This window comes from Neofelis nebulosa, chromosome 1, assembly GCF_028018385.1.
Source record: "Neofelis nebulosa isolate mNeoNeb1 chromosome 1, mNeoNeb1.pri, whole genome shotgun sequence".
NCBI classification, from domain to species: Eukaryota; Metazoa; Chordata; class Mammalia; order Carnivora; family Felidae; genus Neofelis; species Neofelis nebulosa.
Window position 1 is genome coordinate 83,731,956 of NC_080782.1, and position 21,991 is coordinate 83,753,946.

A 21,991-nucleotide genomic window follows, 5' to 3' on the forward strand; every position below is an offset into this window, starting at 1 on the left:
GTCATCTCATGAAGATAGAGTTTTTAGAACAAGGTGATAAAGGATATTCAAAGGTCATTCCAGAATAAGGAGAAATTGTATTACTTGAGGTTAGGATGAGATTATATTAGGGCAAGTAGAGCCTGTTCTTTAGCACCCATAGAATGCTCTTTCCTTCTGGGGGCTTTCCTGATTTCTCCAGTGGGAAATGAAGTCTATTCCAACAACTCTCCAAAGTACAGAGGAGTTCTTCTTTATGTTTTATCTGTATATCTTCCTGTCTTCCTTTCTAGATCATAAGCTTTTTGTCAACAGCTTTTTAATCTTGAAAAATGCTTAGGCCGGTGCACTATCCCCACAGTGTTCTCCAAGACTATTTCTTGAACATGTTGTCAAGCATGTGTATTCCCAGGTAGTAGACATTTGTTGTCTTAGCAGTTCAGCACCCCTCCTTCCTTTGTGGGGCGATAGTGCCCTGTCTCTGCTTTGGGCACTCCTCCCATACCTGTGTGCCTAAGAGAAAGGTGTCTGAGCTGGGAGCTGAGTTTATCAGGGCATTTGATCCCTCTAGCCTCTGGGATTGGCTCAGAAATGGGCACATGATTAACACCATCCTAATCAGGGCCGATAATACTATATTCTAAGGCTTTGATTCCTCTTCAGGTATATAGCATGTGCAACCCATGAGCTCCTGTCTTCTGCAAGTAGGGGTGGGGGAGGTTGTCTAAAAATGAAGAAACCCCAAGGAAGCTCGAGTGAAATCAAGAAAATGGTTTCCTATTATTCTCTGAGAATCTATTGCTGCTCTTACCTTAACCAGTAAGTTTTTCCTTAAGATAGTTTGAGTGGGGCTTTCTGGATCTAGCATACAAAGAAGCATACCTGAACAGCCTCATTATAACTGTAATAAAATGCTGGAATCACGTGTATGACACTCCCTATTCTGTAAGCCCCTTAAAGGTAGAGAACTTGGCTCTTCATCTAGTGATGTATTAACTAGCTCACTGCTGGAACATTGTGCACTCAATAATTAATTTGTTGAGATGAAAGAATAAATGTAAATTCAGGTGGTGATGTGACAATGTCAGTAATTATTCTTTTGACTTTCTAGTAAAACTGATTAAATTGGTATATTGTTTATAAACCCTGTTACATTCTTTTTCACTGATAGTCATGTGACTTGAAAGGGTCCTAAAGGGTCCCAACAATTGCTAAGGGTGAGAGAGTTCAATCATCTCCTACTGATAATTAACCTTATGTTAGGGAAAACAAAACACAACACTGAAAAGGAAATTCCACAACCCTATTCTGTTATATTTACCAGTGTGAACTAATCTTACCACCTGCACATTTTCTTTGTATTCTCTATATGGTACAAGAAGATTGTAAGTTCTTGTAAATTCCTAAGTAGTCTTTTTTCTCAGTTGAGCTATGTTGCTTCTAGCTGTGGACTCAAATTGGCTCATTAAACGAGCACACCATGTTTTTTGGGCTCATCTTTTCTATTCTATATCACTATATCTATTTTATATGGATAACATCCTATTCATCCTTGCACTTATAGCAAAGTAAGCCTAACATTTTTTTTTCTCCTTGCATATGTCTTTTGTGGATTTGATCCTGCTTTTTCCCTCTCAATGTTTCCCACAGACCTAGTGATGTTGATGGTCAAGAAGGACAAAGTGTTCATTATGTCCTTAGTTCTCAGTAAAGAGAATAATTTGGATTATTGAACTCTGGAGACTTTGAGTCAAATACCTATGTCTATTTCACGTTAAACAGTCAACATAGTCTAGCGTATTACCTTGCATGTGGTAGAAGCTCAGTAAATATTTGTTGAATGAACAAACAGAGGAATAGGGTTATGACGGGAGATTTTTGACACTTGCAATGTTAATGAAGCTACTTAGCTAAGTTGTTCAACTGGTGTTTATTGAGCACCTACTATGCATATAGCCCTGTGCTATGGACTTTGAAAGGTAAATGAGTAGTCTTCAGTAAGTTTACACTAGATATGGAAGAATCAAATTTGTATAATTATAACTAGAATGACAGGCTGAAAACAGTCTAAGCCATAAGAGGCATAAATAAGGGAACTCTCAGGGGGAAAAAAGATTATTGAGAAATTGTGTGCCATTTATTCATCAGAGTGCTTCAATTTTCAGGATTGGGCTTCTGATGTCTATCTGTGCAGGTGTGGCTGAATAGACAGGGAGAGCATGACCAACAATCCTCCTCTCATAGAATATATTATAAAGACTCTCCTTTGATATGGGGCTGCAGCTGCTATTTGCCTCTTAGTCTCATTTGGCCCAATGCCTTTGCTCGAAAAGAGCCACCCTGTTTCTATTTGTGGCATAGCAGACCAGTCTGTCCGCTGCTGTGGGTTCTTGGCAGTCAACAACTTTGCCACATGTTTTTGACATTGTAATTCAGTGCTCCTTTGAAGTGTTGCTCCCGTCTCCTCCCCTTGTGGTTGCCCCACTTCACTTCACCATGCAGCAGCTGCTTGAGTATTCCACTGCCATCCCACACCCATCCCGCCCAGAGGAGTTGTGTTGTGACAGCACAGCTTCAATGCTAGTAGACTGGCTACCTGCCAATATTGTGCGGTTGGTGATCCAGCCTCCCAGGAAACATACCATGTAGTGGTATTCATAACTCACATTTTCCAAAGCAATGTCATGGAAGTCCAAGAGTTGTTTTTAAAAACCTTGCCTGACATTTGGAACCATTGCAAGGTGAGGCAGGCGAGGCATTTACTCTGTGAAGCCTCTTTTATTTGGCATTTTTAAACAATAATTAATCTTACTCCATGTAAAACTAAGCTTCAGTTGACTTGTCTCTGCCAGAACACCTCATTGTTTTCTGAAACCGAGTCGGATTTAATCCTCATTTATTTCACATTGTGGTGATGGGAGTGTTAACGGCCAGCTATTTGAGGCAGCCCACAAGAGTAAACCCCTAATCAAAAGCTAGGCTTAGATAATCACAACCTTCCTTGTTTCCTTTGTGTTGCTTCGCTGATTCAGTAACTCACCAGACATTTATTGAGCATCTACTGCAATGGTTCTCAAATGTTTCATCCCAGGACTCTTTTACATTCCTAAAAATTGTTGAGGACCCCAAAAAGCTTTTACGTGGTTATTTCTATCAATATTTACTTTGTTAGAAATTAAATCTGAGAAATTAAATTTTTTTTTTAAATGTTTATTTGCGAGAGAGACAGAATGAGGAGGAAGAGCAGAGAGAGAGGGAGACATAGAATCTGAAGCAGGCTCCAGGCTCCGAGCTGTCAGCACAGAGCCCAGCATGGGGCTCAAACTCACGACCTGAGCCAAAGTCAGAAGCCCAACAGACTGAGCCACCCAGGCACCCCAAAACTGAGAAATTTTAAAGGTATTTGTTAGTGTACGTGGAAATAACAATGTCAGTTGTACATTAACGTAAGTCATATGTTTTATGAAACAAACTATTTTCAAAACAAAAAAATATAGTGGTAAGAGTGGCATTGCTTTACATTTTTTTGTAAACTTCTTTAATGCTTGGCTTAGTGCAGCTGGATTCTTGAATCTGATTCTGTATCATAGAATCTGTTTTGATATGTTGCTTTGGTTGAAGTATATGGGAAAGAATCTGGCCTCACACAGATAGGTAGGCATATTTTTATCATTACTTCATTTTAATACTACACCAAAACTCCACAAGGGGTGAGCTTAAAGGTTGGTTGCAACATGGAATCTGAAACCGTATCTTGCACTTCAAATAGATCTTTTACCATATGTAACATTAAGTAGCTTCATGTATTGGCTCATTCGGAAGATATAACTGAGTTATATAAATCTTCAACTGTTGATGCCTCCCATATACAGTATCAAAAAATTATAATTGTTAATATCACCCCTGATCTCATTAGAAAAATCTTCAAATTTAGGAAGTTGACAAGTATATGGTAGCAAATACAAGTCTTTCAAAATTCTGATTTTGCTTTCATGTTTGAATTTCATCATTGACAATAATAACTGTCATTTGCTTTCCCTGAAATAGCTGTCTCACTGTGTTCATCCTTGAGGAAATATGTGCCAGATATCTGTCACTTATTCTTTCAAGTGAAAATAGTATTCTAAGACAAAAGTGGCTAGTTCAACCTGCAACTCAGCCACACAAGTGCTTTTCCTCTAAACAATCGTTGCACTATGGTAAATAGTGGAAGTGCTTTCTGTGCCCTCCTCATTCCATCATGCAGAATATTAAAAACATAGGGGTGCCTTGGTGGCTCAGTCAATTAAGCATCTGACTTTGGCTCCGGTCATGTTCTCACAGGTCGTGAGTTCGAGCCCTGCGTCGGGCTGTGTGTTGACAGTTCAGAGCCTGGAACCTGCTTCAGATTCTGTGTCTCACTCTCCCTCTTCCCCACTCACACTCTCTCTCTGCCTCTCAAAAAAAAAAAAAAAAAGAATAAATGTTAAAAATTTTTAAAAAGTTAAATAAACAAGAGTCAAGTTTCAATAAAAGTAATTATTTTTACTGCTCATTAAGGGAATCCCCTATGAAGAACACAGTGAGCACTACTGGAGTTTGGTGCCACTACACTGATTGATGCAAAGGCACCACTGGTTTTACTCACCATTGTTTTTGCATCATCAATGAAGGTTTCCTCACAGTGAAAAAAAGGCAAATAATATTTTAGCATTACTATGAAAATTGTTTTGGTTTCACGGACCCCTAATAAGATCTTGGAAGTTCACAGGGGTCGTCAGACCTCAGTTTGAGAACTTCTGACTTCCTGCCCACATAGAATGGTGCCCAAGACAAAAACAAAAACAAAAACCTTTATGACATGGTAACCTGCCTTCAGAAAGTCTCATTAAAGACTAATGAGGTTGAGCCATATGCAATTGCCATTTTTTTGTAGGTCAAAAAACTTGAATGTTGGCAATTGCATATGGTTCAGCTTCTAAAACAAAATACAGCCCCGTGTGTGTAAAGAATCATGTCATACAAATGGTGTACATCTAAAGCAATGCAAAACTTTTACACAACCAGGTTGAAATGCAGAGACTTCTAGAGAGTTTCCAAGTTGAAGAGAGACATGAACTTAAAACCTTTATACGGGTAGAACCCTTTCCAAGCAGGGGAAATAGTATAAGCAAAAGTTCAGAAATGATATAAATGCAAATAAAGGATATTCATGACCTACATGAGCAACAGACCCCTCTTTCTGAGGCTTGAAAAATAAAGAAACAATACTGGGGAAGGGATGAACAATTTGAAAGAGTTCTTTGATTGCCAACTGACAAAGTTACTTTGGTGTAGAAAACAAAGCCATAGAACATTATCTATTCATTCGATACATTCCTCGTGTGTTATATGAGCACCATGTCCCAAACACTATGCTGGGTACCGGAGGAGTCAAAGAACTCCCAGTGTAGGCATTGCACCAGCTTTGTGCTTTGACCGTAAACAGCTGCTCATAACAATAGCACATAGCACATGTTATATGTGTGTTTAACATATTATCAGAATGCAGATGAGCAATTAATTTTTCTTGGGGGCAAGGAGTAAAAACGCATGTAAGAGATGACTTGTGAGACTGAAACAGTTACAGGAGCTGGCCAGCTAGAAAAGAGGGGCAGGGTGGTGGCGGCGGGGGGAGGGGGGCGGCGGGGAGGAAGGGAGGCACATGCTGGGCGGAGGAAGTTGAATTGGCAAAGGGCATAGAGATGTGGAAAAACTTGGCGCTGTTTAAAGACAGAGAGCTTTTCATTATACTGAGAAGGTAGGAAACAGGGAAGGTGTGGTTGAAATTAAGACTGGAACTGTCGACTGGATTCAGGTAGCAACACTGCCTATAGTCTATACTCTGGTAAGCCATTGGAGACTTTTTATTATGAGGCTATCCTGGCTGTTCAGATGATGGTCTAGAGGTAGCATCTGCAGCGTGGAAAACAGCTGAAGACTAAACCAGAGATACCAAGGACTGGAATCCTTGTAGTACAGCAGGCATGAAAAGAGAGCAAACACTGGGAAATTTTTGGAAGAAGAATTAGCAAAATGTGTTAAATGATCGTGGAAAAAGCAAAAGATCATTCAGTGCTTGTAAGCTTGATCCATTTACAGCAGGGTTATGGCATCAACAAGATGAGACACACTGGAGAAAAAGGTCTTCGGGAAAGAAAACAAGTTTGTTTGGGGACATACTGAATTTCCTACTGGAAACTCAGGAGGAAGGTCAGGACTAAAATGTAAATTTGGGAATAAGTAGTTTATAACTGATTGCTGAAGAAATGGGAACAAATAATCGCCGATGGAGAAAACACACGGAGTGGGAAGAGAGCGCCAAGCACAGGGCAGATGTGAGGAGAAAATGGATCTTAAGTGGGGGAGGAATGAGATGAGAAGTCAAGAAGTTCTCCAGAAAAGAAGTGATGGGAGTCCAGATGAGGATCTAGATTCAAGTGGAAGTGGTGATGGTGAAGTGGAAAGGGCAGATACGACCCTTTGTTTAAAAAAGAAAAGAAAAGAAAAGAAAAAGTCTTTGACGACTCAAGTACTGTGGTTGAATTGAGGTGTCACAGGGCCCCTGGAAACCCCCTCTAGCACGTCTTACAGCACCCAGTTCTGGGGAGCACAGAAACTCTAGATTGGGTCCAAGATGGAGTCACCATAAAGCTGCAGAGAACAGAAGGCTGAATCTCCCTTTGGGCAGAAACAAAGCAGCTTTGCTGGGAAGCTACACCTACACAGGCCCTCCAGTTGCTTACATTCTTGGCTTCACTTAACAAGCCCTTCATCCCTACTTCCACCATTCTTATTTCAAGTTAAAACCTCACATTCACCAAGAAAGTTACTCTTATCCCTTATCCCTTCTCACTCTGTTCATTCCCATATCTTCACCTTTTTTTTTCCACCCCTTGATCAGTTGTTAAATATTCCTGTGCTGTTATTTATATGTTTGTAATTATTTTGAGCTGTTATGTGTGTTTTTGCACCCCTAACTACCCACTTTCAACTCATTCTTTACCTTCTCTTTTACTCTCAAAATCACTACTAAAGATTGATCAAATTATAGCTCCTTAAAAATCAATCAATCATTTCTCTGAATTTCTGTTCATATATATCCATTTACCCAGAGACCAGGCATAATGTTGATCAGTAGGGTTATAAATGTGAACAAGGGCAACATGGTACCCATCCTCATGGAGTTTGGGGTCTAGTGGTAGGAAAAAATATTAAGTGTGAGGAGTGCTGTAAAAAGGGATATGAAGATCAGAGAAGCCTTCCTGGTAGAAGAGACTTTAAAGTTGAGTTTTGCAGCATGAAAAGTTGGCCAAGAGGAGGTGAATCGTGCAGAAAAAAAATTGTTCCAAGTGCATCTGAGGAACTGAAGATGTTCATTACAGCGAATGAAAGGGAAATGGAGAGAGAATGGGTCACTGTGAGGTTGAGGCTAGGTCTTGGATATTACGTACGCTTTGTTAAGGAACTTGAATGTTATCCTAGCAGTAGTTAGACGCCATTAAAATTGTTAAAGGTGAGAATAGCATGATCATATTTGTAATTTTTATAGCTAGCTCTTTTTAATTATTGAAAAGCAGCACATGTCTCTGTATAAAAGGGCTCCACAAAGGCAATCACGGTAAACATGTCTTAAGCAGTCTTTCAGAGAATCTCTTTCTATTCATATACATGCATATGTATGTTTGTAGATCCATTTTTTATACCAATAAAAGCACATTGTCCAACTTCTGTGTCTTTTTCCACTTGAAAACATAACATGGAGATTTTTTCTTACTACCTCATGAAGATCCATCTTATTCTTTTTTACTATAAGCTAATATTCTAGAATAGGGGTTTCCATAAATTATTTAATCAAAACCCAGTTAATAAATATTTATATTATCCTCCATTTTTCTTATTGTAAGAATTGCTGCAGCAAGCATCCTTGTTTATTTATCTAATTTACATCCTCATAGTATATGATAGGACTCATTTTCCCCACATGTTCTAATTTTTAAATTTTCTCAGTCTGGTAGGTGGAAAATGAATCTACTTTTGATGTCCATTCCCTTTACGATGAGTGAGATTAAGCATCTTTTCAGATTCTTAAAACTCATTTTATTTTTATGTACACTGGCTGCTTCTATTCTCTGCCCCTATGTCGTCTAGGCGCTGATTTATAAGCATTCTTTATTGACTAGCAACATTAACTCTTTGCTATATATGTTGCAGATATTTTCCCGAGTTATGATTTATCTTTCATTTTATTTGGATTTTTTTTCTGAAGCAATGTTGACAATTTTTATGTATTGGTGTTTATCTGTTTTTTCCCCTCTCATTTTTTATTTTGGAAGGATCTTCCTTCTATATCATAGAGAATGTAGTGGGAATAGATGGAAATAAGCAAGTTTGTTAAATTGGAGGTAAAAGCCTGTGAATTTCGAGATTGGTTGGACATAGGAGATGGAAGGGATGTGTTTGTTGGGTGATACATAGGTTTCTGGCTTGGGCAGTTGGGTAGTTGGCTCACTGAGATGGAGAATACCTGGGACAGAATATATGTGATTGCAGGGAGAGAGTAGAAGCAAACTCAGTTTGGGGCACATAGAGTTTGAGATGCCTACGTGGAATATGTGAGAAGGATACTCATTAGGTAGATGGTTAAATGGGTCTGGAGATCATTGAAGAGATAAGTTGGAGTCATCAGCACATATATGCTGACTTCAGCCATGGGAATGGGTGACATTACCCAGGGTATAGAGGGAGAGACAAGACACAGTGCTGAGGTCCAAAAACATACTGGAAGTCGAGAAGTGGAAGGAAAAGCAGGAGAGGTGATGTCTGCTAAGTGAACTTTAGTTTGCAGGTGGCCATTCTTTTTTTGTCCTTGCTTTCTTATCCCATCAATCTAATGACACTAATTTGTACGTGTGGTTAACCTTTCCCAATTCAGCCAGGTGATTCCACTCCTCTTCACAGATAAATACTTAAGTGAAACATCTCAGATAAGAATTTTGTTTAATATTTCTTAAGGATTATAGCTGCATCCCTATGTATCCAGGCAGTAACATTATAGATGTGTTATTTGTCAGTTTATAACTAAATTCGGCTATTATCAAATATTCTACTCGGTAGTATTTTAAGATGAAATAGAGAAAATGGATCATAATTAAAACAAAAATACAACATTTTACTTGAAAATGGAAGCTTGGATTTTTAGTGTTTTGATTTTATACTAAAAATACCTACTGAATTCTTATGGTTGGCTTCTTTTGCAAAATTGACAATTGAAATTCCTTTTACACAGATGAGTGCCAAATCATACCAGCCTAATGCTGTTGAGTTCTTTTACTGTAATCAAAATCATGTTAAAAGTAGGTATAGTACCAGTGTGAACTACAAACACCTCTTCATTCAAGGAGAGAGATCGCAGTAAGCAGCTGAGACCAAATTAACTCCATCTCTCTTGTTCTGTACTGTATTTCTGTAAATAAGAAATGTACCAATGTTGAATGTATCCTGACTTGAGAAACTTATAATTGGAAATTAGAGACCTCCAGAACTATTTTGGCAAGACTTTTAAATCTGGACAACTCCCTGCTGTTATAAAGACTGACAGTGCTCCTGAACTATAACAAGGAGATTTTATATAAGACTGTTCTTACTAGAACCTGTTTTATATAAGAACATACTTAAAAAGCTAATTTCTTTTCTCCTTTTGCACTGCAATCCACAAAGTGTGACTAATAATAGATTTAAATTTGCTAAGTGCATTCACTCCTTTGTGCCATCATAAAGAGAATCTATTACTGTAAAATTGAGGCTTAGTTCCAAATTGCGCCATTATGAAGTTTTCTTCCAGCAATGTTTTGTCTCTAATACACTTCCCTCATTGTAATTCTATTGCAAACCTGATGTCTAGCATCAAGTCTCACAATAATTATTTTAAATTGCTACTAGGAACAGTAGTCCTGGTGGGATATATTACTACCATTCTAACAAGATGAATTTCAATGCACTTGTAACCGTATTATAGTATATTATGAAAGAAAAAAAAATCTTTGAGTTTTATATTTATGGACATGCATGTAACACAAAAAATAATTTTTATAAACTTCAAAATACTTTGTCCTGAACTTCTATTTAAACTAATTATAAGTCACAAGAACAAATTAGGATGCCTAACTATATGGCCCATTAATAGCATGCTGAATGACTTGAAATGAATAAATATTTATAAATATGAAAATAATAATGCTACTGCTTAGAATAATTACACATGGTAATATATTTATATGATAGATGTTAAAGACAACATAAATTAGATTACCATAGAAGAGAGGTACCAGAAAACTATTAAAAAATGAAGCTTATATAAAACTTTATTCTTAATTATCCCCAAGCTTTCGGGGTCATTTAAATAAATGAACTACCCAAAAGGTTGTTCAAAATAATTTATTGTGTAATAGAAACCTCAAGAACGTCATGTTCAGCAGTCTCAAACATTAGGCCATTAGTTTGCTGATATAGTATCAGTGGGAATACTAGTAGAGATCAACATGGAAAGACTGGCAAACATTTTAAGTCACCCTGAAACTTAGGTGATTGTTTAACAGTAATGTTACAAAACACATTGTGTGTTTCACGAGTGATTTCACATCCTCCTGAGGGCATTCTAAATTCACCTTACTAATCAGCCGCCTCCAGGCTTACAAATAATTAATTGAGAAGATGATCGCTTCAGATTTACCAAAAGTATGAATCTTGAATTTGGGACATAGCAAAATCACTGTGAAGAAACAGTACAGTCAAGCTTGTGTTATAGATGAAATGATTGCAAAAGGACGGTCTGAAATCAAAAGCTAGTTCGGTTGTAATAATTTAAATATGTGGGCACATAAAATTTAGAGGAAACTCCAAGTATCAATTCTTTATCTGTTGGAATTCCCTTTTAAAAATGTTCACATACACCCCAAATGAAAATCACTTAGCTCCGTAATGAAATTTAGAGTTACTCCCTGGAGGTGACCACATGGGAAAAGTAAATCTACATACTTTACAAAAGGGGGCGGTTGAATTTACATGAACAATTTAGCATTTTTACCATAAATAATAATGGAATGAACTACATTACAAACCAGCCAGCATAGAGCTACCAGTTGAGTAGAAAGTACACAGAAATGGCTGCATGGCCTTCGGTTTTTCATAGTCTATTGTTAGGCAGTAACAACACTTCTGGAGCATTTCTTGCATAAAGAAAAATCTGGAAATATATCAGTATTTTCTGGGCATTGCTTTTAGAAATGTAAAGTTAGCTTTTCCCAATTAGGTCACCTCTCACACTTTTGATACTGTTTTGTAGCTTAGTTGCAATCACTTTTTAGTGATGTAAACCTGAAATCACATACTGTTGATCGGGAAACATTGGTATTTGCCAGTAGATGTGTAGGAGAGCTTGCATTTGCTTCTGTATTTGTATTTCCTCCTTTATATATAAGCTTAAATTATTTTAAATATGGTATGATGTTACTGGGAAAAAACATAACCCAAGGCAAAACTGTCCATCGTTAACAGTGTTTTCGGTCACAGATCTATTCTGCAAGTGGCCAAATGTAATTGCATTATGATATTGGCAAGTGCCTTCATAGAACTAAGTATAAGATTTCACCCACACTTTCAGGTTGGAAAAAAAAAAAGTCCAAGTTAATAGAAACATGATTAGAAACAGAAGGTGTCTTGGCTCTCAGTTTTGTTAATCAGAAAAAAAAGAAAAACCCCTCATAAACCTTTTACAATTTTCCACCAATACCCTGCCCTTCCCCTTTTGAATTAAAAGCTTTTTTTGTGAGATCCAAAAAGAACCACTTGTCCAGAAGAGCATATTAAATTAATGTTTCCCCACGAGCATGACTGAAAAAATATGCTGACCCTGTGCTTATCAATGCCTTTTGAAATCAGTACTGATTTTTAAAGGAGGATAAAGAAAGCTGTTATTTTTAATATCATACACATGTTCCCATTCCCTTACAGTTCTTGACAACAGAATTTTGAATTAACTCCTGGAATGCTGTGTTGCATATTCACCAACAATTCACTTCATGATTGGAAATGTGTTTTCTGAGCCTCCAGGTGAAATTGATTTGAGAGAGTTATATAATATATTGAAGTTCTTCAGAAGAAAGGAACCACATACCAACTAGCCCAAATCCAAAATCTTAAAGGACTAAGAATACCACATCTGCATTTCCCAAACTTGTATGATCATGACTTACCTGGATTACCTGTTACACTCTAGATTCCCAGAGCTCTTCCTGAGCGATTCTGTTGACATAAACCCGGCATGGGGCTAAGATCTGTAATTTTTCAGTCATCTGAGACACGCTGAGAAACATTTGACTCATGTCATATCCAACTTTTTGTATCTCAGTCAATTGGGAGTAAAAAACAAAAACAGAAACATAACATTTCAAAGGTTTTTGGCAAGATTCACTTGCTTTTGAGAATTCGGTGAGAACTCAAGTGAGTTGATGGCACAAAAGTACATAGAACTCGGTTCTCGATCATCTCAGCCTTTGTGTCAGTGTTTGTGTGTGTGATTGGGGTATTTTGGTTTAAAATAGGTTTCCTTTTTAAAAAGACAGGTTAGCTAAGCATGGCATGTGTCTAAAGTGATGTGTTTGATTGGCAATGAATAAAAATAGTTATTTCATATCTTCTACATGCATAGTAAAGAGATCACAAACCTGGAAAGGGCCCCAGGATTTCTTACCTAGCAGTCTACTTCCTAGGAAGAACTACACCTAATGTGTCTTAGAGAGAGGATTTGTTTTTATCTCAAATAGCTCAAGGAAAGGCATTTCTTGACCTGCCCCTATTAATCTCTCCCACTGCTCAATGTAGAAATAATTAGTGTAAATTTTTGTAGCTGCCATTTGTGTTGCTTTCTTTTCACTTGTTAGAAACAAAACACAGCACTTTATTTCCATAATTCATAAAGCAATTACATTGAACAATATATTTGTAAATATATAGATACCTTTATTAGAGAGATGAATGTTAAATACTTCTTGAAAGCAAACACAAACTGAACATCTAGAGTAGTTGTTTGTACCCTTTCTTTTGATACAGGCACTCCTTTGAAATTCTAAGAACTCTTTGCCTAGAAACAGGCAACATATGCATATACCTCCAAAATTTGCATATACTTTCAGAAGGTTCATGGACCCTGGAAACCTCACAGGTTAATAAACACTAATCTGGTGGGAAGAAACCATCCCCGAAATACTGGTACTCAGTACATTTTCTCATACATTAAAGTGGGCAAATTATCATCAAAGGTCTGATGGTATAAAACACTAATTCATTAATACTATTTTAATAGTCAGAAGATGAAAATTGAACTATATTGACCATGTAATTATTCTATAAATCTGTGTAGCATGAAAGTGAGTACTATATTTCACCTGAGAATAAGCACTAAATGATTTTAATTTTTTCTCGTTTTTAACAAAATTGAGCAATGAATTTACATTTTCTAATTATTCTGTACAGAATATTCATATATTTTTTAAGAAGATGGTGATTATTCCTAACCACTGTAGGAGTTAGTGATAAGCCCATAGGCTACAGAAGGCTATTTGAGGAATTCCACTACCCCGAGATTTAATGATAGACGTGAACAGAAAGGAGGTGACACTGTTGAAATGAAAAGCTTGTATTGGCCCACGTACAGGGAACATACACATTACACCTTAGTTTGGTGCTGTCTGCCATTTCCTTCTTGGATCACATAAGTGTTAAGCCCTGTTACTAAAATGTCTCCTCCTTTTACAAAGCAACCCCAAGAGCTCTTGACTTGATCTTTTACTAAAAGAATCAAATCTAAGTTAGTTACAGGAGGGGGACATAACTTTACAGGCCTACTTTAATTGCCATATTTCTGAAACTTTCCAGTAAATCAATTTTATCTTTAAAGAAGATCGCTTCAGGCCTGAGAAAAACACACAGCTTTAAGACATCTTAGGAATAATCATTTTATAAAATGAAAAATGTGTTTACTGTCCTCCCTTACTCCACCATCATGTGGTTTTTTTTTTCCCCTCTTCTATAATAGTGAGCAACCAATTTTCTCACAATATCATTTCCCCAAAGACAGGGTCCTATTGGGTTGCACAGAGAAGTCTCTACCTCCCATAGCTGCGTCAAGCTGCCTCTTCTACCCTGATGTTTAAGCATGCTATTCTTGGCAAGAATTTTCCTTAAATGCATTGTCTCTGTAGGTCCTCTTCATGCTTGGTATTGAGGTTATATGTTAGGTTTGTATATAATACATCAAACTAGAATTGCTATAATTATAGAGGCTCAATAGGAAAACTCCTGCCCACCTTCATGAAGCTTTTCTCACCTCCTATTTTGCCCATAGGGTATGAAGTCTTCCAGTCTCCTGTTCTCCTCCAATCAAATGCCATTGTCATGAATAAATATTTATGTAAACACTTACTATGGATCAAAGAGATATTAGACATGGTCTGCCCCCTGTGCATACTGTCTAGTTTGGATGTTAGAGCATGCAAAAAAAAAGTGATTAATAACAATATGAGGGAGCATAGACTAAGTGATACATGACACCCTCTAATTTATCTGTTCAACAAATCCAAATTCCCATACATTTATGTTGCTTAAAGGGAGATGCATCTGTAATCCTTGACTCACCATGCCTTTTCACTATGCTTGTGTCTTCTAGCATAATGAAAAATAATGTGATAATATAGTGACATATTACCGTGACTTCAGGCTGTTTCCATAGAGGCAGAGCAGTCTCATGGGTACCACGATTGAATGAGATACCGAAGACAAGGATTCCAATCTGAGAAATGTCCCTGACATTTTATGTGACCTCTGACAAGTGACTTAACCTCTCACTTTGAGCTTTGTCATCCTTACAGTAAGCTTAATTAAACTTGCAACATCGTAGAGATGTTATGAAGTCTAACTAATTTTAGCCTACTAAATGATTTTGAAGATCTAAAGTGCTTGCTTTACCGTCATAAACAATGAGAAGAAAAAAAGGTTTTGTATTAAACTACTAATTTTTGTACAATGATCACAAAAGATGATACTGATGCCCTCTAGAGCCTAGTTGTAGGGATGGATTTGTGTTGATCCAGACGTGCTCTCTCATTTGGTTATTTTGGTGACCAGTAGCACTTAAGACAGCTGGATAAGATGAGGTATCCATCTGTGACCATAGTACAAAGTAAAGCTAACTGGCCCCCCTGGAATTGAACCAATGACCTGGGTCTCATTAGCACTATTGGCTAACCAACTGAGCTAATTGGATACCACATTGATAATAATGTAACAGAACATGGTTCAGTTTATTTTTTGCAAAGCTTTCCCTAGACTTAATTTCAATAACCATAAAAACAAAAAAAACAAAAACTAGTTTGAGTAATTAGAGCCAAAGACAATAAGCTAGACGTTAGGCGATGCCGCTAACATCCAAAGGACTGACCCTTGATGTCCCTGACAGGCCTGGAGTCCTCAGCGGGCTCTTGACTGCCCTAAGAAAGTGAAGTTCAGAATGACAAGGCTGATAAACCCCAGGCCCTTCTGATGAGATTAGGAAGGGCTCTTGTGCATCTCTTGCTCGCTCAGATTCTATTGGTGGGAATTAGAAATTGTCTTGGTCTGTGAGTCCTTTAGAGGCTAATAAAGTGACAGTGAAGATGCATTGTGCTACAGAAAACAGTCCTAAGTACTAAATAAAAAATGCCTCAACACTGAGCTCATAACTCTACCTCTTGGGATTGATTATATCTTTCGGTTTGAGAACACGAAGCAAGCCTTAATGAGGACCTGATATTAGGTGGGACCATTTTAGTAATTCTTAGTTCTTTGAACTTTCAGGCAAGGTTAATGTATGTGCTATTTCATGGAATAAAACAAAAATACATGATGTTGAAATATTCCCTTTCCAGAAATATGAGAGTAATAGAATCCTGCAGTGCTAACAAAGTAGCATGTAAATCTTAGGGCGTATACTTGAGATTTCAAGTGGAATGAATGGCCTATTTGGCCCAAACTAGGTAAACTTGAATGCTGCAAAACTAAAATACTGGGAAATTAGCTCCATGATGTATTAACTCAAATAATAATGTTCCTGATGTAAAAAAAAAAAAAAAAGAGAGAGAGAGATGGAAATTAAACATCTAGTTATGAATACTGCGTCTGCACAATGTGCCGCATGCACCGCATGTGTTAGAATTTCTTCTCAGTTCTTTTTTTAATCTTTTATTCATAGCATTGCAGGTGATGAAAAATTTATGCCTTGAGTCTGGCATTGAAATTAAATGCAAAATGAAAACAGAAGCAGTTTATACTGACAGCTTAAATATCTTTATCTAGCATACGGTTGCACTATAAAAAATCACTGGGTGACTTTTTAAATCTCCCACATGTAAAAAACCAAGAGTTGTACAATAATGAATAAAGTTATATATCTAAGACATCAACAGAAAAGTTGTATTTTATTAGCATTCTTTGTTAATTTCATTTTGCTCTATTTTGCTGCTTTTGTTTAATTGGCACAGACAGATGGATATAAGCTTTTAAAAATACTGCACAACTTAATTGTTGATATTAATTCCTCTGAGTGGCAGGAAACAATTGATTTTTGCAGTATGTTTAATGAGTGTGATTTCTCTGGTAGGTTTATGTCTTAAGCTGAATAGAAAACATGAATCTGTGCCTAAGGTAGTTATACTGTAGTGAAGGTTAATTATTCAGGTAAATCAATTTGTTCGTCACTGTATTAATATGAGTGATATTTGGAAGAATGGCAATAATTACAATAATATCCACAGTTGCTAGTTATGTGAGGTTTCAGGTGTATTTCCTTCCTTAGAATAGTAGCAGTTAATTCTTCGCCCACTATTTTGTTAGTCAGAACTCTATTCACAAAGTGAGGTTCCTTGTAAATGGTTCCTATTTTCTAGAGATGTTGGGTCTTTTGTCCTAGGCATTTCTGTATTTGCTGTGCTGCATTAAAATGTTCTGTGTGGTTTTGTTGATGAACTAATGTTGAATCTCAAATAGTTACCTCATAATACAAATTAATTGAAGAAAGTAAATCCTTCTTAGTTTTGCAAATAACGCACACAGGTTTAAAATACATCCAGTCTAGATATATTTCATATATTTATTTATGAGAATTTAAAAAAGTATAGGGTTATTTAGCATTTAAATAAGTAAAGCATGAAATTTAGAACTGTCTTCAGTTACGTAAAGCACCAATAGTAAAACAGCCACTTAGATTTCCATATTTAGAAGACTTCAGCATACAGCTTAAAATATTTTACACTCAGCCTCTGATTTGTAGCTTTTTCCTGGATGTTTTATGTAAACATACTGTGTATAATTATGCAGATTATTTTATGCAATATTAATTGTGCTAAGAGTGGAGTGAAAGTTGTTTAATTCAGTAATTCGTTTACATTTTAATGATTTTAATAGCATAAGATTACCAAATCAAATTGAAATAACTCTGACCATTATACCATATTGTGTGAAGAGTTCAGTGTTATATTGTCTTCTATTATTCAGAATATACTTATCACATCTTTTTTACTGATAACCAAAAAGGATCTTGAAATACTCATATTGAAAAAATTAAAAGAAACATTTTCAATGCATTTTTTAATCCAACATTATATATACTTAAAGAATGGTGCCCCAGAGCCTGACACATCACATATCAGATTTTCAATAGTATGTTTAATATCTGTTTTCAGCACGTGAATTGAGCTGGCCTGCATCTTTGAAATGAAGTTGATGAGACATACTACCTTTTTTTGCAGCCAGTCTGTACAAAATATATATATGTATATACATATATATATGTATATTCATTCCTCTTTAATGTAGAAAAAATAATTCAAGGTGTTTATTATGGGAAGCGAGTGAATATGCTAACTTTTACATGTAAAGATAGCATCTGAAGCCACTCTCCAAATCAACAAATTTCATGTTAGCATTTCTTTCTTATTTCTTTCATCATGTACAGATTTAATATCATCAGGAATAAATCTAAATTGTTTGCTTCTTTCCTCCTAATTCCTGAAGCAATGTAAAAGCCTAGAGAGGTTTGAAGTGACAGGATTACAAGCAGTCTTTTGCATACATGGCCTTTAGGGATAAGCGGCTACCTTGCATCTAATAAACAAGAAAGTGAATTCGTTGAATAATGAATTAAGTGGCATAAGTTGTGATAACAAGGAGCAAATGTAACTTCAGACGGATGGTATTTGCTTTGTGTGGGGTTATCTGAGAGGGCTGATGCTCCGCCAAGGGAGACTGAAAAAGGCTCATTATATTAAGATGTTCTTTTACAGAACACAGTCTAAAATGATCTTGCAGTTTCTTCCCCCCATTTGCTGAACTCCTTTGTGTGCTTCTATCAAATCAACCACCTCCACCAGGGGGATAGCTAGGATTCTTTCAGACTGTTGAGTGTTGTTGAAAATGAAAATTCCTAGTGAGTTTTAGATGGGTCACCCAACAATTAAATAGAGATGTCTAATTGGTTCATTCATATTAGGGTCAGCAGCTGGTTAAGGAATAAAAGGTTGTGGTGCCCCATTGCATAGTTCTGAACCAAATTAAATTATTAATCTACTCTTTGCTTCAATGTAGCTTCACGGGGATTCCTAACCTGCCATACTGAATAAAACAGAACGACTGCTTTACATTTTCATTATGGAAAATTATATTTTAAATTGCAAATGCTCTCCTATTTAGCTTGCATTGCGTATCTCGTTGGATATGTAGGAATGTCTTCAACAGTCAGTGCTTATAAATTGTTTTGTTAATGTCTAGTTATGGCTGGAAACTATGAAACCACCAAAAAAAGATGATTTACATGCAGTAACCAACTCTAGGCAGAACCATCTGAGGCACGGAAAGTAAAGTCAAGACTTTGGGGGCCACTGTCTTTAACCCTTAAATTCAAAAGATATAATTAAATAAGTGGACTAAAAGAGGTTTATCATCTCACATGAGCTCCCAGTTAATTCAACCAAGGTTATTTTCAGGATTGCAATTCCTGCAATGGGTCAAAGTCCCAGTTTTTGTGACCCTTTATAATTAGTATTTCATTGTTGTTGTTATTTAACTACTCTAGATTGAATATTAGCTCTGTGAAAAAATTGGAGCTGCATTCAGTTTTCTAATAAAGTGTTTAATAATGACTTAATTATATCCTATTACCGACAAGCACAGTTGCAGTAAAAAATTACCATATTTTCTTAGAAATTATTCTGAGATGTTTTCTGTCAACATTTTAATATATGCCTACTTTTCACTTAAAAAAATTTAAGATATGAGATCCATAGCAGATTTAACTCTAATAGCTGGTTGACCTTTAGAATGTAGTATGATTTGTAAAGACAAATCACCTAGTAATCACAGCCTAGTGAGTGTGTTTCACTTTGGATGTATTGCATGAGCTGTAGTGTTGAACTTCATTCATTGGTTCGTTCTTGTGTTTGGATGCGTGCATGTGGATTAGCTAAGTGTTCAAACACATAAACCCTGGAAGACCAGCGAAGCTTTTTTATAAATTAGAAATATTTTGTAAATAATGTAGTTTGTTCAATTGTTCATCAGAAACATACTTAGTGGCACCTACTATGTAGTGTTTGAGGAGCCTATGACCAAGAGGGAGTGAATAAGATAAAGTCACTTCTCTGTGGAGTTTATATCCCAATGGAGGGAAACAAGACAATAAAGAAGTCAATAAATAAATTAGCAAGAAAATAACAGGGAAGTAATGGAAAGAAAGCAAAATAGTATTCAGAAAATGACGTAAAAAGGAGCTCCTTTAGACAGAGATGTCAAGGAAAACCTCTTTGAGGAGGAAGCATTTTTGCTGAGATCTTAGTCATGAGAAGAGCATTTCAAGCAGATAGAATAGCAAATGCCAAAGCCCTAGGGTAGAATGACTCAGGCATAGGCATATGTGGGAAACTGAAAGAAGCAAGGTGACGTCATGGGCATACACGCCTGGTGGTGACACAGCGTTCCATGCTTAGAAGTTTCCAGTTTAATGCTCTTCTGTCACCATCTTTAAATCCTTAATGATTTTCAACAAGGATCTCATGTTGCAAATTAGCCACTCCTGGAAAGAACACTCATAGAGTGTACGTAGCGGGGCTGGGAGGTAGGAGTGTATTCGTTGGGGTAGGGGGGCAGGTGTGCATAAAAAGTAAGACCGGCAATTGATATTTCTGGGTATGTGCAGTACTGGCATCAGTATAGTTTATGAAAGATTAGTTGCACTTTACAATATAGCCATTTATGTCTGCAACGTAGAAAACGGAAATGCTGTTTTTGTGCTATATTTAGCCAAATCCTCACATACAGATGATAAATTCCTCAAGGGTAATGTTGGTCTCTTCTGTGTATTGTATATACTTCACAGCACCGCGTGATTAGATATTCCACAAATACTAATTGCAGCTAAAAGGAATTTGCCTTCTCTGTTAACCCAGTAGGGTTTCCTTGGGAAGAAATAAGGCATTTAGTGTTTACATCTGAATTCTTGTTTTCTCCCCGCAGTTACACTGTAGTACCAAATCTGCATGACCAATTAACAGTTAGGTCAAGTCATATGAAATCACTGATAATCAACCATTTTTTGACCTAGCAAATGGCGATTTCAGCGGCTCATAGCATCCTGAAACTGCAGGTTTCTTTAAGAAAGTAATGCAGAATTCTTACAAGCTTCTTTGTAACTCTTGCAGCATTTATTTAACAGAGAGAAAACCACCTAGCACAGGGCTGTTCATTAGTGCAGCACGCTGAGCTGGGCTGTCAGGCCTGCACCCATGGGCCTCCTTAGAGGTGAATCCGCATTGCAGCAAAGCCTTTCTGCCAGTCAGCAACTACCCCTACCCCAGTAATGGTGTCTACAGCTACACACCCACTTTCTCCTACATTCTACATGACAGCAGGTGGTGAGTTTGCCAGAGTTACTGCGGGACTGGCCCCAGAACTTGCCTCTGTTCAGAGCTGCAACAGGTTATAGAGCTTCGGCCTAGGGGTTAGTCACTAATCACCCTTCCTCTAGGCAAATCTATTTACATTTGATGATGGCCCTGATGATTTACCCAATGATGACTAAGTACAACGACATGATGGGGTCATGTGACAGAATCTGGTCAGCCGGGGTTTATTTCGTAGCCGGATTTTTCTGATCAGGATAAAGAAGTGATTTCACAATTACAGCTGATGAATTTTCAAAACAGTCTTCTGTGGGAGGGTCTTTTGTTGTCTGCTTCTTAACTTTTCTTTGGGAAGGGTGATTGATTTTAAATGATCGTTATCAAGCTGCTTCTTACCTGGTAATCTTTGGCATTTTAGCAATACACTAAAATTCATAAGTTTATCGTTCTTCCACTTGTATGTTGCAGTTCTTGCATTTTATTGCTTTCTTTTGGTTTTTCAAAATCTTCTATACTTGGATCCACACTTTGAACATTTTGAACCTATCTACACATTTTTTTTTGAGTCAGTAGCGGGATCATAAAGTAGGTTCTTAGTAACTTAGCCAAAATGAAAAACTCTTGAGTTTCAGTCTTACCTCAAAAACAGTTCTTAAATATATTCATTTATCTCCCTTTATATTTTCCCAGTAACTGTCCATGGCCTTCTACTGAAAGATAACTACATCTTATCTACTCATCTCCAGAGCCCTGAAATAGAAGCATGTGTTTGATTTTTTTTTTTTTTCCTATACACAAGCTACACAAGACCTCCAAATACAAAGTGAAAAAATAAATCTAACCCTTTGGTTATTGTAATCTCTATAGCTTTTTTTCTCCCGAATTTGACACTGGCACTGGAAATAGTCCTTGAATGAATGAATGTTCTCAAGGAATTTATGGTCTAATGATGGAATCAGACAAACAATGATAGCAAAATAAGATGTGCTCTGATAAGGGGAGATACAAGT

The 21,991-nt window shown here is 36.8% G+C and overlaps 1 protein-coding gene and 1 long non-coding RNA gene across 2 annotated transcripts in view; one reads left to right on the forward strand and one right to left on the reverse strand.

The window, feature by feature from the left end:
- Positions 1 to 21,991, forward strand: part of KIAA0825 (KIAA0825 ortholog) — a 387,603-nt gene that overhangs the window by 276,250 nt on the left and 89,362 nt on the right. The gene's annotated exons all lie outside the window — the stretch shown is intronic.
- LOC131483402 (uncharacterized) overlaps positions 21,193 to 21,991 on the reverse strand; it is a 32,322-nt gene continuing 31,523 nt past the window's right edge. The window contains exon 5 of the long non-coding RNA XR_009247770.1: positions 21,193 to 21,524. This is a non-coding gene — a long non-coding RNA (uncharacterized LOC131483402). The remainder of the gene's footprint in view (positions 21,525 to 21,991) is intronic.